The sequence below is a fragment of the Sciurus carolinensis genome, chromosome 15 (assembly GCF_902686445.1).
Source record: "Sciurus carolinensis chromosome 15, mSciCar1.2, whole genome shotgun sequence".
NCBI classification, from domain to species: domain Eukaryota; kingdom Metazoa; phylum Chordata; class Mammalia; order Rodentia; family Sciuridae; genus Sciurus; species Sciurus carolinensis.
The window spans coordinates 13,414,577-13,428,772 of NC_062227.1; the positions used below are offsets into that span (position 1 = coordinate 13,414,577).

At 46.7% G+C, this 14,196-nt stretch overlaps 2 long non-coding RNA genes across 2 annotated transcripts; both read left to right on the forward strand.

Moving 5' to 3' along the window:
* Positions 1–1,731: 1,731 nt before the first annotated feature.
* On the forward strand, positions 1,732–13,708 carry LOC124965582 (uncharacterized). The gene is made up of 3 exons (XR_007105203.1): positions 1,732–1,986; positions 10,631–10,713; positions 13,457–13,708. It is a non-coding gene; the product is annotated as an uncharacterized LOC124965582 (long non-coding RNA).
* On the forward strand, positions 2,305–4,133 carry LOC124965583 (uncharacterized). The gene is made up of 2 exons (XR_007105204.1): positions 2,305–2,547; positions 3,667–4,133. It is a non-coding gene; the product is annotated as an uncharacterized LOC124965583 (long non-coding RNA).
* Positions 13,709–14,196: the final 488 nt, after the last annotated feature.

The window sequence follows — 14,196 nt, forward strand, 5'->3', positions numbered from 1 at the left end:
CCCCATGGCAGGAACCTCAGGGAGGATCGCCCACCCTGATGGTTTGGGCTTTCCACACAAATCTAAGCTCACCCTGAGGACTGTCAATAGAAAATTACCAACTCTGCAGAAAAGGACAGGTTCCCTCTGATCTGACAGCCAGTAGTCAACACAGAAGTTTTCTGCAACCAAATGTGCGTGTTTGTGTGTATGGGGTGGGGGGAGAGCTTTCACGTGAGGCATGCAATCTGTCCTGCAGAGGACACATCTGGGCCTGCGCTAATCCAATTCTGAGATCATCTACCTGGAGATGGCATTGAGAGCTCAGCCCCTAAGACCACCCACCCTCACCCACCCACCACACACTTCAGACATCAGCCTGACCCCTGCCTATGACCCCTGCTGCAAATTGGGGTTCCCACAACCCTCTTCTTAGGTTCAATTAATTTGCTAGAGAAGCGCCTGGAACTAGGGAGACGCTTCCTTACATGTACCACTTTATTATAAAGGATGTCCATGACCATATTATAAAGGATGTCCATGACCATAAAAGCATATCGATGGACACCAGATGAGGAGATACCTAGGGCAAGGCACGGGATGAGGGAGAGCCCCTGTGCCCTCTGAGAGCTATGATCCCCAAAACCTGTGTGCACTCAGCTGCAGGAAGCTCTTGGAGCCTGTGACTTTGGGGTTTTATGGAGCTTCCATTATACAGACATGATTAATTGTATCACTGGTCACTGGTGATCAACTCAGCCCTCAACCCCTCCCAGAGGTGGTAGGGAGGGGCCCCTTTCCTCTAAGCAGGACTTGATCTTTCTTATGACCAGCTCCCATTCTGAAGCCACCTACAGACCCTTGGTCACCGGTCAAGTCATTAACATATAAAAAGACACAGCACTTTGAAGATTTCCAGGGTTTTAGAACATGACAAAAGAGAAATTCTGAGATGTCCTAAATTTAATTACAAAGGCCAGAGGATGGAAGGAGGAAGAGATAAAGGGAATTAATCAGTTAGAGCCTCAGGCCAGACCAACAAAAGATGGCTGGACATTTCAGATGTCTATTGAAACCTTGACTTACAGCCCCAGGTGGCCAACCCGCCACCAGGTGCCACCAGCATCCTGCTGACAGATGATCTGTCCAGAACATTAACCCCAACCAACCCAGAAGCACAAGAACCTCATCCGGGACTGTGCTCCTGTTCAGAAGCCGCCTTGCCTCAGCCGCGCAGGTTTAATATGAACAACTTATACCGCCCCCCCCCCATTTCCATTATAAAAGTGCTCTAGGTTCTGGGCCCGCATTTCTGGCTCCGGCCTGACCTTAGTTCAGGTAGTGGTGAAGCTTGTCCCTGGGCCTGCTCCTTTTCTGACCAGCATCTGTGCAATAAACCCTTTCATTTCTGGGAAGCCTCAATCTCAAGAATTTGAGACCAAAAAAAACCAAAAAATCAGCACTTTTACCATTATTTAATAGACACAGTGGGGAATTTATCATCTGTGCCTCCAACTATGCACCATCTTATTCCATTTTGGTCCACGGAGGGCTTTACAGCTTTAGCCTGAACTGTGACCAATGATTCTGAACAATGGCCAGCTGGTCCTGGAGTCATTAACACAGAGGATTCCCTTCTCTAATCTAAGTGACCCTCCTGCCCCTCCCCTGCTCTCCTGCTGTGTGATTTGCTCAGGACGAAGTCTCCCACATGCAGCTGGCTCTGTACAGGCACTCCCCCTTGGACACTCGTCCTCACTCCCAGCACGAAGCCAAAGCAGCCCTGAGGCCACATTCCCTACAAACTGGGGTCAGGAATCGAGGTGCCTTCCCCAGCATGGGAAACTCAAGCAAATTGCAAAAGGAGTCATTTAAGTATGGTTAAGATGTTTGTGTGGGAAATCAAATGTTCTGTTCCTATCAAGCCACCGATGTCCCCAGACTGGACTGGAAGAATTGCTTTAACATTTTCCACGAGACCTAGAAGCTGGTTTGAACTGTCTGCATGTAAGTTTGGTTAAATTAATTTCAGTCTGTTACCGCTTTGTTTACAACCGCTTACTGTCTCTCTTTAAAGGAAACTTTCTCCTGGATATCTTAAGGCACCTCATATTCATTAAAGGCACCACTCATTAGTAGGGTACTTAGCATCTTCCTCTTCAGATTAATGCACACACTGATTATAGCTGAAGAGATGTCACAAGCAAGATTCACCTGCAGTGATGCCCACAGGCATTCTGGGATTGGTGGCTTGGTCTCCTCCCCCATCAAACTGCTAACTAGTAGCCCAGCCAGGTTTAAGCTTTGTTTCCTCCCACCACCCCAATGCAGGAATGGAGGAGGTTTTAAGCAAGCAGTGGTTATGCCCCTGGAAGAAGTTTAAAGAAATCAAAGAGATCCTCTAGGCCTGGAAAAAAAAAGTCTTGTGGCTAGAGGCCCATCCAGGAGGCCCATGTGCCTCAGCAAACCTTGCCAGTTTTCCCATCTTGTAACTTTACCTGCAAAGTTCAGAAGATGGGGATCTTAAGCCACACGACTGTTTTATGGCTAGAAACGACGCCAACCAGGGTAAGGCAATCGGAGTGGGTGGCAGAGGGTTGTGTTTGACACAGAGGGCTCTTCTGAAGAGCCAGGGGGACAGCACTGAAGGAAATCTCAAAATTCTAAAGAAAAGTCAGACAGCAGAAGAGGCGAGAGGTATTACCTAAGACACTAGGGGGAGGAGGGGACCATCAGAATGCTCCCTGCTCCTCCTTAGCATCTCAGCTGCTCGCTCTATAAGTGGAAATAAAAGCCCTTTGAGAAGGCAATGATTTGCTTAGAAAACATTCATTTGAAATGTCTTGCAATTATTGACACTGTCGTTAGATCTTGGCAGTGCCAGTGTGTAATCGCCTCCCGTGTGTATTTGCCGTGAGAAGAGTCTCATTGTTCAGGAGGGGAAATAAAGGTCCAGGGATAATGTGCTTGAAATACATGCCTGGCGAAATGAAGTTGATTTCCCAGGAATAAGGAAGCCTGTATCTCTATTGTCATCTGCCTCGGTGGCCTGAATGTTCCATCGCTCTCTTTCTCTGTTGAGCTCAGCTGGGCAGCCATCCAAATGATTCATATTAAATTCTAGCTATATTCAGCACAAAAGTCATCTAGCATCAGAGGATCAAAGTTACATCAACCAACAAGCACTGGGGAATTGATAAGCAGTTAAAATTAGGTCATGGCATAGCAGTGGCTTTTGATGGATGAAGTGAAATTTAGCCGCGGGTTTGCTATTTAAAGATCTGTTACAGCACCCTTTCCTGTAGCCACAATGAACACACAACAAAGTATCATGTGTCTGATTAAATGTTTAATCATCGCTGTTGGCCCTGCCGACTGTGGCAGAGACTCACAGGTTCCTTAGAGGGCGTTCAGCTCTCAGGCGGAGCGGGAGAAGCCTCTGAATTCCCACCTCCAGAGTCTCATGAAGGCTCTTTCTCCCCGCTCCAGGCAAATTCTGTAAAGTTATTTTAATCGCTTTTATAAGCATTCCAGCCTTGAAGCACTTCAGTCTCCAAATCCTGACCCGGCGCAGCATTTCCAAATTCTTCACCAACTTAGAATAAACACGGCTCCTAAGTGCCAAATGTGTTCATCGGCTGACCCAGTGGCCTCGTTTCTTTATCTTGTGCTTTCCTTCAATTTTAGAAGCACACCCCTCAGAAAGGTCTGGCATGACTCCCTTCTTCGGGTCTGTTTTTTGCCTTGTGACCCTTTGTCAATAGCAGAATGGAGACACAGCAGCCCTAAGAAGAGGGGGTCGGGAGCACACAGAGGACATCTCTCATGCACACATGCTTGCAATGAAAACTGTTACCAGAACTCTCCGAAACCCAGGCTTGCACAGAGCCACCACCACCGTATGCAAAGAACACTTCAACAGAACAGCTACCCTGCAGCAGCCTGTTCAACTTTGGTCGGACTCCACCCTTGTTATTGAGCCTTGTTGCCAAGGATAATTGTTTCAAAACAACTTACATAACCTTCCCTGTTTTACCTTTGGAAACCCTGGCCCTCTTCCTCTGCCTCCCCCCAAATGCCTACGACCCATCACGAGGCACATATTCCAGAGTGTAATCTGCTCATTCCAAAATAAAATCATTCCATTTTTGAGAGACACTCCTTCTGTTGTTCTTCAGGTTGGCCGTTTCCCGATGAGCTGAAGATTTGCTTTTGTTTGGTTTAGGGTGATTGTGGCTGAGCCCCTGATCTTGGTGCCTATTGGTCACCAATTCTGGTTTCATCACCTCTGTGCCCAGACTGGGAGCTGCCCACAAAGCCAAAGAGGCTCAGTGTGTTCTGCCTGGACAGAGCTGGGGTGGGTGCTGTGGACCCACAGGTGTCCCCTCAGTCCTATCAGGCAGCCCAGGTCACCGACACGCACTGATGGAATGCTGAGCTCCTAGTGACCAGAACTGAGAACCCACAAAGGGAGGAAAGTCAGCAGAGGAAGCACTGGAAACCGGTCAGGAGAAAAGTCTAACCCAAGTTCAAAACAAAAGTTCATAGTGGTAAACTCAGCCTGGGAGGGGAGAAAGGAGGCCTTGGTGGGCAAAGGGAGACGCCAGGCCAGGGGAACTCCTGGGTCTGAGCCTGGTGAAGGCATGGAATATAAGGCTGCCCTGGGGATGGGAGTCACTGCAGCCAGGCAGGGCCAGCCTTCTCCAGAAGGGAGCCATCCTGGGCTCCAGGGAGAGGAAGGGTGTACGCAAGGCCTTGGGAAGGGCAGAGGGTACCCTAGTATTGTCCCTCTCTGTGGCCTCAGGAGCAGCCTGATTTTATCAGCACAACCAGAGAGAGGACTGTCTCCAAAGGAGCCCCAGGGGAGCTTGTCCCCATGCACCCTGGACTCAAGGACATTCCAGGAGCATGAGCAAGCTGAGAATCACCAGAATGCAGGTGTCAGGGAGGATCATCCATAGAAACCAGCTGACCAATCACCAGAGCAGCCACAACAGGACACTAGGGTGGGAATCACCGGAGTCAGAATGACTTTCCATATGCGGATTCCACGCCATTTGCTTCCTTGGCCAGGAAGGTAAAGGTAATGGAGAAGCACCCTGCTGTCAGCGCGGGGGCCAGACACTGAACAGACCGCATCTGCAAAGCTGCATTAGAGAGAGGGCAGGAGGACCACTTAGTCAGGCTCCCTTTTATGGTTTCCGTGATGCAGTGCCAGCCATGAAGCTGCAGGGCCCAGTCCCAGTGGGGAGCTCCTGAGGGGCTCCAGCTGATTTGGGGAGCCTGTGCATTCACTCACATTCAGATGAGAGGCAGATAACTCAGAAGATGATTTCAAACCTTAGAGGGATCCAGTGACCTTGCCTTGACTGTGTTCCCTGCCCATAATCAGCCAGTATCTGTCTTGGTTTGATTCCTCCAGAAACCAGTCCTGAGATAACATCCAAGTGCAGGCAGTAGATTTGGGAGGTTATCCCTGGAGCACTGTGTGGGGTGGGGATAGGAAGGGCAGCAGTAAATCCAGTTGCCCTTGTGGTTCATTAGAGACTGACCCTGCTGGAGAACTCTTGGGTTTCAGCGTGCAACAAGGGGCAGGTAGCAGGGCTTGGGGCCAGAGGGGCCGGAGGGGTCATTCCCACGGTGGCTAATGGAAGGCACAGCTGCAGGTAGGGCATTCATTCTCCACATTCTAGTCCACTGAATACTTGGGCAAATCAGATGCTGAAGCCAGAAAGGGTCCAGCCCAGAGGTGCAGGTGCTGGAGGTGGGCAGTCAGTAGGCTCGCACTCATGGGAGTACCTCATGTTACAGCGCCCAAGACTTCATTAGCAAGAGATGCTTTTCAACAGCTTAGATGTGTGCCCTCTGTCATGAGAAATAGGAACAAAAACCCTGAATGGAAGTCAGAGGTTGTCTTCAAGGTCAGTTCCAAAGGTCACTTCCATTCCTGCTCAAAATCCCAGACATGTACATCTTACACATGGTAAGGACTCAGCAGATCCTCCTGGGCAGGCATGTGTGGGACCTGTGATCAGGGGCCTTCCTTGACTGCAGTAAGTTACTGCCCTGCTAGACCAGCACAGTGCTGTGTCATTATTTACCTCCATCCAGGTCAGATTGCATTATGATGTCCCCATAAAGTATGAGACCATTGGTTTGAGCCATCTGCAAATGTTTCTTACAGTGTGATCCTAACCTTCTTTCAAGAAGTAAGATCTACATTCTGTCCTGTTGTGAGTTGAACTGTGGCCCAAGCCACAAATCCATATGTTGAAATTCTAACCCCCAAAGACCTCAGAAGGGGACTGTATTTGAAGTAGGTCTTTAAAGAGGTAATGAAGATTAAACATATTTAGTCTGGTATGACTGGTGTCCTTATAAGAAGAGGAGTTAGGACACAGACACACACGGAGAGATAACAAGGAGAAGATGGTTGTCTGCAAACTAAGGAGAGAAGTCTCAGAAAGAACCAACCCTGTTAACTGCTTCATCTCCAACTTCGAGTCTCCAGAACTGTGAGAAAATTAGTTCTTTTTGTTAAGTCACCCATTACGTGGTACTATGTACTAGCAGCTCTAGAAAATTATTTTGCCTCCCTGGAGCGTGGGCAGAACTTTGTGACTACTTGCCTAAACCAACAGAATGCAGTGCCTAAGCCAACAGAATGCAACTTCCAAAGATATTTGGGGGTGGGGAAAGCCATAGAATTTCCACTTGGCTTGCCACCTCTCCTGGATGCCTGAAGTCAGGACTCAGCTGCCATGCTGAGGGAGCCCCAGCTAGCCAACATGGAGAGATGGCATGTATGAGAACTAAGCCACTAGCCAACAGCCAGCTCCAGTCACCAGACACATGCACGAGTGAGGCCCCTGCTCCAGTGTCTTTCAGTTGAGGTCCCATCTGAATTCAAACCCACCAAATCCATGAACATAAATAAACAGTTGTTGCATGCTGCTGTGTCTTTAGGTAACTTGTTATGCAATCCATGGTAACTGGAGCAGTCCCTAATAGGAAAGAGTGTAATTTTCAACTTGCTAATGAGATAACCAAGATGGGAAACTCAAGGTCTTCCAAGGTCGTACAGCTTGAAATGGGGAAAGAAAAGTAATTTCACTGTAATGATTTGTTACCAAATGCAAATCACAAGAAAGATAATACATGAAGCCATCAGGGACACAAAGATGTCTCTGGAGGAGGCCTCTTTGCATCTGTACCAACAAAACCCACATGCCATGAGCATTTTTGCCCAAGTTCTGCGTAAGTAGATATATGGATCAATTCCGAGAAGTGGCATATTTATTCAAAATTTCATAAGGTAGTACTTCATTTCCCCCCCAAAAGAGCTGTCACCTGTACACTCAGCACCTGTGAATACTTGGACAACAGTATGGGGCATATGTGTCTTTCCTTTCCTATAATTGGAAAACTTTCAGATCTTTCTTATGCAGTATCTTTAAAACCTTATATAATATACTTAACAAGTAAATGTTGAATTGTAACTTCAAAACCTGCTTTGGTGTCCTCACAACATGGAAGACTAGGAAAACAGCAGTTATGCCAACTTCCTCTTTCTTCTTCTTCTCTCTTCCTCTCCAAATTCTTGCTGGTTAAGCAATGATAGCCAGTCATCTGTATCCATGAGTTCTGCCTTTGAGGATTTGACCCACCCAAATTGAAGATATTTGGAAAAATAATTTTCATCTGTACTGAGCTTGTGCACACTTCTTTCTTGCCACTATTCTCCAGACAATGCAGGGTAACAACTATTACACAGCACTTGCATTATATTATGCATCATAAGTAACTAGAGATGATTTAAAGTGTGCAAAAGGATGTGCAAAAGTTTTGCGAAATCACCATGCTGTTGTTTGCAAGTTTTTAATTATTTTAATTGTACTAATTCATGGGGTGTGCTATGATAATTGGATATACATGTATAATGTGTAATGATCAAATCAGGGTAGTTAACATTTCCATCTCCTTAAACATACTTAAATTTTTCGATTAACCCATAGCCATTGTACATGTGTGTGGATTACAGTGTGATATTTCAACACACGTATTCAATGTGCACTGATAAGATCAGGGTAAACAACATTTCCATTTCCTTGGCATTACTTTGTACTTGGAGTTTTTGAGCTCTTCTTTTCTAGTTATCCATAAAGTGGATTGCATGCCATTTTATATGTGGGATTTGAAAATTCATGGATTCTTGGTACTGGAGACGAGAGTCCTGGAGCCAACTTTCTATGGCTATTAAAGAACCCCTAACTTGTCATGTTATAGCATTTGCATTCTGTTCCATATTTGGACTTTCCACACAATCCAGCCCTCATTGTACGCTAACAGGAACTCTGTATCGCCTCCCAATTTCCCAGTTCTTCCCTTCAGTTAGGCACAGGTCCGCCTCCAGGTGCTCATCCAGCAGGATTCTGGTCTGCACACCTTTTTTGCTGTTCTCCTAACCCTGACGAGCTGACGCACTTCATGTCGCCACATCTTGCCTCCAGGCCTTTTCTTTGAGGGCAAACTCCCCAGCTGTCCTACATTTCTTTGCATTTCAAGGAGAAGCACATGTTTGATATTCTCATCGACCTCCAGCACTACTCTGTGTACTTGTTCTTCACCTGTCTCTTGTGGATCAATTGCTTTCCATTTTTACTCTTGCCTGGGTCTCTTGATTATGAATAGTCTTTATGTGGGGTATCAACCATAGTAGACCAGTTGTAGCTGAGGAACATTGTTGAGAAGGAGTTCATGTGAATCCTGATTTGTGAACTTTTTGCCAAATTTCCTACCCTGGGAGCTGTCTCTGCTTGGGAAAAGTTGGAATCTTCAGTCCACATTACAACCCTGCCTGGTCACCAGTCCTCAGTATGGCCACAGGGGCATTCATTCTACTCTAAGCAGTGGCAGAGCTGGCTGTCCACCCACCATGCTTGTCTGTTCTCCCACAGAGCAGCCTGCCTCCTCCAGAGATGTCTGTCTGCTCTTGGCTACACCCAGTCCTGGCTCCTTCATGAGCTCAGGTACCTGCTGGGTCTGGTACCATGGCCACATGAGCTCAGGAACCTGCTGGGTCTGGCCCTTGAAGGTGTGCCTGGGCTCCCCCACCTCCCCCAGTATTCCCTACCTCAGGCAGCTCTTCTCTTCAGCTGCGACTTGGAGGCATGGCAACATCCTAGTGTCATGGAAGATGGCGTTCTCTCCCTTTAATTGGAGTTCAACCCTCCTTTGGTGTTCTCCCTCTTGTTTGTGGTTGGTTTCACCTGGTTCTACCACCCCCAACTGACAGATCAGGATCCGCCCCTCTTTATTTTCTAGGTCACCGAGTTTTCAGTGTCAAGCATTACTTTTAAAAACGTTGTGTAACTGAAGTGTCATGTGATGTAGGAAACCAAACATATCACACAGCTTGATGAATTTTTGCAAACTGATGGTTTCATACAACCAGCATCTTGAACAAAAACCGAAACATCGCTAGCACCCCAGAGGCCCCTTCCCATCCCCTTTATCTGGAGTTCACTGGATATTAAAATTGTTGACAGACACCCGCTCCCCCATACACACACAACATGTGTACTCTTACTATTCCATATCAGAGGAAACACAGAACATACATTTAGTAAACTCTGCTATATTGTATGCATCACTGCCTCAAATCCATACATGCAGTAGTTGACATTTGTATGGTAAGTATCTAGGCTGCCCACAGACATTACCTGGTGCCTAAATGGATTCCATTATCCCCAGCTTCCAATACAACTAGATCGACAGATGTTCACTTCCCCATACCAGCAAAGCTATCACAGAAAAGCCCAGGATGACAGAAATCAGAGAAGCCAAATTATCACTACTCCTTGATTTATAATGGGATTACCTCCAGATAAAACCCTTGTTAAGTTGAAAATATCAAAGTCCAAGGTGCTTTTATTTGTTTGTTTTTGCAGTGCTAAAGATAGAACCCAGGGCTTTATACATGCTAGGTAAGTGCTCAACACTGAGCTGCATCCCAGGATTTCATACAGCATTAAATGCTTTACTACACCTCACCTACCCAATGTCACTGCTCAGCCTCGCCTCCCTTAAACATGCTCAGAACACTCACATTAGCCTCCAGTTGAGCAAAATCATCTAATGCAAGGTCTATTTTATAGCAAAGTGTTGAATGTATCAAGTAATTTGTTGACTGCTGTACTAAAAGTGAAAAGCAGAATGATGGAATGGGTGTGCGTTTGACCATCGTAAAGTCAGACTATAGTTAGTAGCGGATGGTCCAAGGGAAGCAGCTCAGGTCACTAAGCAGAAAAGGTGGATAAATTCAGAATCACTCTGTCATACTCGAGGAGACTTGTCTTTGGAATAGTGAAGGAGCAGGTAGCAGAGGATGTGCTTATGTGCCTGCAGTATCTCCTGATGACACAGACTCATTCCTCTCTCCCATTACCAGAAAGGGAAGGAGCAAGGGAAGGGAAGGAGGAAGAAGGAAGGAATGTCAGATTGGGGCATTTAAATATTCAACCAAAGAATACTCCTGACAGTCCCAGCCTACACACCATGAGGAATCCCAGACCAGAGATGCTGCTGTTGGATATTCCGGGGTGGGTGGGGAACTTTTCCACATCCTAACTCATTCTGCTTCCATTCACAGTTCCGAAGTCCTATGGAGTCTCAGCTGGGCATGGCTACTAATAAACCATCTGGATGTCCCGGAACTTAGAATCAGTGGTGAAGGTCAGATACGTGGCTTTATTCTCACATGCAAGGGGAGATTCTGGGAGGCAAGGATGCTGCCCAGCAGTGTGTGCAGGTGTGTGACTGCCGTGGAAAACACATGAGGCACCCTGGGACCCCCGTCCCAAGGGGAGGCCTGAGTGACAGTAGAGGCCAAGCAGAAGAGGCAATGCAGGCACATAGCAGAAGGCTAGAATGTGCCATACAGAGAGAACAATTGTCAGTGCAAAGGCAGGAGGGAGCAGGCCATGTTTTCAGAACCACAGAATTTCAAAAATGCCTGGAATGTAGAAATGGAGAAAATAGGCTTTGTGCTGTGTGGGTTCCATCAGAATAGAAACAGAAAGCACACACTGTTCTAAATGGAATAATGAAATGAAGACGTTTCTAATTTAGAATGGTCACAGGAAGGCTAGAGACCGGGGAGCACTGGACAGGAGCATCCAAGAGAAGGACGTGGCAGTGTACCTGGGCCCAGAGAGGGCAGACTGGTGTTGGAAGTGTGACTGGCAGGACTTGAAGCCTGACGAAATGAGGCAGGAGTGAGCGGTCTCCTGGTTCCTGCTTTGGAGCTCTGGGGAGGCATTTGGAGTAAAGCAGAAAGTCAGCAAGGAAAATGGGATTATTAGGGTTGAGCATCACTGTGGACGGGTTTAAGTGGCAGATGTAAGGATCAGAGCTCGAAACCCACAAGCATAAGCCACCAGCTGATTGCTGACCCTTGAAGCCACAGGCCTGGGTTCAGGCAACTGCCCCAGTCATGCTGTGTTCTGAGAAGACAAGAAACCCAGAGTGAAGCCTAGGAGAGCACCCACATTTAAGGAATGGAAGGAAAGGAGAAGCTTGCAGCAGGTGAGTGAGAGGGAAGAGGAGATATAAGGGTGTGGAGATAAGGGGTGTCTCCAGTCCTGCCCCTTCATGGCCTCCCTGGATCATACCCCATCTACCTTCTGCCAGGCTCACTGGATTAGACCAGGGGATTCCTGCATAGTGTATGGCAGGCCCAAGATGGCTATAGTTAGTTTCCCTCTCTGAGACTTCTGACCAGTTGTGTTTTAATACATAGTCAAGGTTATGAACACCCTGATTCAGCATATGGACTCGAGGTCATAAGCACCTGCTTGTGACCATGCTCTCATTTACGTAACTGTTAGCAATGTGCCTTCTTTGTTTGGCCTGCATATAAAAAAGGCCTATGGAATCTTCTGAATAAAGCATGTCTACTCTCCCACTGTGCCTCACATCTGCATTCACCTGCCAGGGTCCCAAATTCATTTCCCAGGGTCTGAGTCTCAGCAGGACAGTGGTTCTCTCTGTCTTGGCCTTAGTCTTATAGACATTCAGGGGAGGAAGTGGTGATCTTTGCACCCTTGCCCCTTGATTTTAATCTTATGTCCTGGGACCCAAGTATTAGTCCAAGATCTGCTCTAGCATTCTGTGAGGAATCAACCTTCAAGTCCCTCTGCTAAGAGGGCTTCTGATGGTAATGCAAATGGACCTACTGAGAGATATGTTCATAAAGTCATGGGCAAGTCTGGATGGTGGCACAAATATGACCGTGTGTCACTTAATGACAGATCCTAGGAGTATGTCTTTAGGCCATTTCCTTGTGGTCGATTCATCAGACTGTACTCACACCAACCTAGATGGCACAGCCTACCGCACACCCAGGCTACATGGTAAACCATGGCTCCCAGCTGCAAACCATAGCACATGACTGCACTGCATACCACAGGCCATTTAACACATGTAAGTGCTTGTGCATCAAAATATAGAAGAGAGCAAAAATACTAGGTGATAGGAATTTTTCAGCTCCATTATATGGGACAACCGTTGTGTATGCAGTCCATTGTTAACAGAAATATCATTATACAGGACATAACTATAACACTACTAACAATGGGGCCATATGGAATGGGCCCAGGAGATCGGAGGTGGGAAGGGAGATTCGTATTCACTACAAACTCAGGCCTAGAACTTTAGAACTTCTCATTTCCATAGCCACGCATTACTTCTCACACGTAAGAGAACCTAATTGTATTAAAATGTGTTCTTATAGTTCAAAAGTTCCTAGGTTTTTGCACAAAAAATAGGTTCAGGCATTCTTTATCCAGCCCTTGAACTAAGCACCCATTAAAACACAGTGCTGTACTGACATAACTGATGAATGGTATTAGAAACACCAGTCTACCTACTAAAAGTAGACAGAAAGAGTTTATGTCTTTATCAAGGTCTAAGGAAAACAGAATATTGCCCTTCAGAACATCTACTGCTATAGTTTAGACCTGGAGTGTACCCCAAAAGCCCAGTGTTAAAAGCTTTGTCCCCAGCCTGTGGCATTATTGGGAGGCGGTGGAACCTTTAAGAGGTAGGGCCTAGTGGGAGGAAGTTAGGTCACTGGTTCTTAAAGGGGATGCCCAATATGAAACCCTGGTCCCTGGCATTTTTTGCTTGCTGGCCGCCATGAGGTGAACAGCCTCTTCCACTGTGTGCTCCCACCATGAGGTACTATGCTGCCACAGTCCCAAAACAACAGGGCCAAAATGACTGTGGACTGAAACCCCTGACACAATGAACCAAAACAAGGCTTTCCTTCTATAAGTTGATTATCTCAGGTATTCTGTCACAGCAATGAAAAGCTAACACACCCACCAACAGTCTTGTGATAAATGTGACTTCAAAGGTCCTGTTGCTGCACAGCATCTCTCCCCTAATACCTCTCGGTTACTCCCTCTTCTTCCAGGAGCCTCCGTAGACCTCCACTGCCCACAGCGGTAAATCAGCCATTGTAGAAGATAACCTCCCCTTCCCCTGTCCACTGTCCTGGATTCTGAACAATAGAGACCAGTGTGGAACACCAACAAGCAACAAAACTGCCTTCTCCAGTGGTCTAGTAGACTGCGGACAGTGACAAATTCCTTCTCATGTGCCACAAATTCATTCCACTTTTCTGTGTCACTCCTTCTCTTATAACAAGAATGGCTTTGCTGAATGATCTCCTGGGGATAATCATTTAACTGTTTCAATTAAGCCAATTATCTACTTAAGGGTCAATGTTTGTTTACTATAATATAGCAGCTTACCTAATTATAAAGATTAGTCTTGGATAGAAACATAGCCTGAATTTATGCAAATTACATGAAGTAGTGACTCAGATGTAGGGATAAGGGATGCTACGCCCTACAAAGCCTAAAAAGTTTAGCCAACCTCTGGGGGCATGTGTCACCCCAGACCATCACAGCAGGGTTTCAGGAGATGGGACAGGATGCTGGAACTTTCCATGGCTCCCCAGGCACCCCAGCAAGCAAGTACAGTCAAGACTGCAGTGTGGGGCCCTTAGTTGCCAATCAGAGCCTTCTTTCTTTCCAAAGTGAATATTTTAGAGGCCACTTCTGATTGAGTCAAATCTACAAGTCCCCGGTCAATCACAGGTGCTAACAAATAGTAACAAATAGGGGGAAAATAATCTTACTGGGAAAGAGT